Consider the following 3953-nt stretch of genomic DNA (forward strand, 5'->3'; position numbering starts at 1 on the left):
CTCTCCCCAGCCACCTCCTCCAGCTTATCCGGGGAACACCAAGGCGTTCCCCAGGACAGCGAGAGATATAATCTCTCTAGCGTGTCCTGGGTCTGCCCCGGGGCCTCCTCCCGGTGGGACATGCCTGGAACACCTCACCCAGGAGGCGCCCAGGGGGCATCCTTGTCAGATGCCCGAACCACTCAGCTGGCTCCTTTCGATGTGGAGCAGCAGCTGCTCTACTCTGAGGCCCCTCCCGGATGGCCGAACTTCTCACCCTATCTCTAAGGGAGAGGCCAGCCACCCTTCGGAGGAAGCTCATTTCTGCCGCTTGTATCCGCGATCTCGTATCTTTCGGTCACTACCCACAGCTCGTGGCCATAGGTGAGGGTAGGGACGTAGATCGACCGGTAAATTGAGAGCTTCGCTTTTACACTCAGCTCCCTCTTTGTCTGTTTATCCTTCAGTTTAGTTTAATTCAGTTTTCATGATTGATGGTTTGAACGCATTATAGGTTTTAATTTAACTATATTTTTATTTTGTTTTCATTGTTAAACAAAATACATATTCTTTTAATCTGTTTTGCTTTTGTTACGCAGCATGACCTCTGAAGTGAGTTGTTCTCTTTTGCATTTCAATTTTTGATTACAAATTATATGAACTGATTGAAGCATATCGATGTTCTTCTTTGTTTATATTATTTTTATAGATTTTTTTAAAGCTTAAAATTGTTACAGAAAGTTTTACTTCCCATATCTTTGAAGCCTTCTTATTGATCATTCAGCAGTGATACCAAAATTAGTTCATGATGGTATGTGTAGTGTACTCGCACTTTACATACATAAACTATCTGATATTATGAAGTAAATAATGATTTAATTTGCATCTCAATTCAGTTCAATTGAATTCTATTTTATTTTATTTATACACGCCACAACAAAAGTCACCTCATTGCGCTGTTAATTAAGCAATAACACCAGAAAAACAGTGAACTTCATATCCGGGGTGTAACTACTCGTTAGTTACGACATGTGTGCGCATGTTTGTCAAACAGAAAATATTCACAAGCATAAACTGGGTGAATAATACTGAAGACAATACAAAGTAGGGAGTCTTTTAACTTTTAATAGACTGCATCAAATGACATGTGGGCTCTTCATATATTGGAACAAATAATTTTTAAATAATAATAAAATAAAAATAATATTTATAAAGATACTTAAATGAACTTTAGTTAACTTTAATGAGCAGCTGTTGTGTGAAAATGTTTTAAACCTTCATGGAAAATTAAAATAGTACTTAGTTTTTTAAAATAAACGTTTTAATTATTGTCACCAAGATATCATTCAGACCTCCTCACTGATGTTTTATTTGATGGACTGTTTGGAGAGACAGCAGAGTCACAACGCTTAAAAATGCATCACGAACGGTTTAAAACCCGGAAATCATCAAAATTAGTTTGGGACATTAAGATGGGCAGAAATCTGTGCCATCAGAAACTGAATTTGAATAAGTTCAATTTGAATTTGAATTGCTCAGATTGAATCTGAATTGCAACTTGAATAAATGCTTTTGAAAACTGAATTTGCAATTAGGCCTAATTTGAAAATTGAATTTATGGTTTGAAAATGATCATCACTAAAATTGGAAATTGAATTTTAATATTTTGAAAATGAATTGATTTGCTTTGAAACTGCATTTTATCCTTAAAAATTCAGCTCTTGAATAATTTCAGTTTCACTTCTCACCATTCAATTTCAGTTCCAAATTCAGTTTTTGAAACTTACAGTGGGCAAAAAAGTATTTGGTCAGCCACTGATTGTGCAAGTTCCCCCACCTAAATGATGACAGAGGTCAGTAATTTGCACCAGAGGTACACTTCAACTGTGAGAGACAGAATGTGGGAAAAAAAATCCATTGAATCCACATGGTAGGATTTGTAAAGAATTTATTCGTAAATCAGGGTGGAAAATAAGTATTTGGTCAATAACAAAAATACAACTCAATACTTTGTAACATAACCTTTGTTGGCAATAACAGAGGTCAAACGGTTTACTATAGGTCTTTACCAGGTTTGCACACACAGTAGCTGGTATTTTGGCCCATTCCTCCATTGCAGATCTTCTCGAGAGCAGTGATGTTTTGGGGCTGTCGCCGAGCAACACGGACTTTCACTCCCGCCACAGATTTTCTATGGGGTTGAGGTTGGGAGACTGGCTAGGCCACTCCAGGACTTTCAAATGCTTCTTACGGAGCCACTCCTTTGTTGCCCAGGTGGGTGTGTTTTGGATCATTGTCATGTTGGAAGACCCAGCCCGTTTCATCTTCAAAGTTCTCACTGGATGGAAGGAGGTTTTGGTCAAAATCTCACGATACATGGCCCCATTCATTCTGTCCTTAACACGGATCAGTCGTCCTGTCCCCTTGGCAGAAAAAACAGTCCCATAGCATTGATGTTTCCATCCCCATGCTTCACAGTAGGTATGGTGTTTCTTGGGATGCAACTCAGTATTCTTCTTTCCTCCAAACACGACGAGTTGAGTTTATACCAAAAAGTCCTACTTTGGTTTCATCTGAGCACATGACATTCTCCCAATCCTCTGCTGTATCATCCATGTGCTCTCTTGGCAAACTTCAGACGGGCCTGGACATGCACCTGGCTTCAGCAGCGGAACACGTCTGCACTGCGGGATTTGATTCCCTGCCGTTGTAGTGTGTTACTGATGGTGACCTTTGTTACTTTGGTCCCAGCTCTCTGCCAGGTCATTCACCAGGTCCCCCCGTGTGGTTCTGGGATCTTTGCTCACCGTTCTCATGATCATTTTGACCCCACGGGATGAGATCTTGCGTGGAGCCCCAGATCGAGGGAGATTATCAGTGGTCTTGTATGTCTTCCATTTTCTGATGATTGCTCCCACAGTTGATTTTTTCACACCAAGCTGCTTGCCTATTGTAGATTCACTCTTCCCAGTCTGGTGCAGGTCTACAATACTTTTCCTGGTGTCCTTCGAAAGCTCTTTGGTCTTGGCCATGGCGGAGTTTGGAGTCTGACTGTTTGAGGCTGTGGACAGGTGTCTTTTATACAGATGATGAGTTCAAACAGGTGCCATTCATACAGGTAACGAGTGGGGGACAGAAAAGCTTCTTACAGAAGACGTTACAGGTCTGTGAGAGCCAGAGATTTTCCTTGTTTGAGGTGACCAAATACTTATTTTCCACCCTGATTTACGAATAAATTCTTTACAAATCCTACCATGTGAATTCATGGATTTTTTTTCCACATTCTGTCTCTCACAGTTGAAGTGTACCTCTGGTGCAAATTACTGACCTCTGTCATCATTTTAAGTGGGGGAACTTGCACAATCGGTGGCTGACTAAATACTTTTTTGCCCCACTGTACATCCGGTTCCGGTTCAAGCGCAGATTAATAGAACTACGTTTTACTAGCGGACCGAAAGTGTTACTGACGGGAATCTACAGCGTCTTGAGCTGAATTAAGACTTCAGAAGTCATTCGTCATGTCGAATGACCAGCGGATAAACTCTCAGGTTGGTAATAAATGTATTACATGTATAAGAACAAGCGTCAAGTTAACAAATAATAGCCGTAAGGTAACTTTTATGCTTATTGTAGCTGTTAGCTAAAAACGCTAATTTAGCATAGTTTGCCCTGAATTCAGCTTTGACAAATATGATCGACTGTTTCTAGTAGAATTCCAAAGTTGTCATCTTGGACCCTCTCAGAGTACCCCCTCTGTATGCTTGCAGAGAGCCCTACAGTAGGGAAACATGCAAAACGGTGTCCAAACCTTTGTATTTTAGCTTTATTTATGTCTTACACAGCATCCCAACTCTTTAGCTAACTTAATAACTTTAGCTAAAGTGAATAGTTAGTCTAATTCATTAGTGCAGCATTACTGGGTCACCTCTGTTTGAAGTGATATAACATGATATACAACTATCACTGTGTTTAAC

The sequence above is a fragment of the Astatotilapia calliptera genome, chromosome 20 (genome assembly GCF_900246225.1).
Source record: "Astatotilapia calliptera chromosome 20, fAstCal1.2, whole genome shotgun sequence".
Taxonomy (NCBI): domain Eukaryota; kingdom Metazoa; phylum Chordata; class Actinopteri; order Cichliformes; family Cichlidae; genus Astatotilapia; species Astatotilapia calliptera.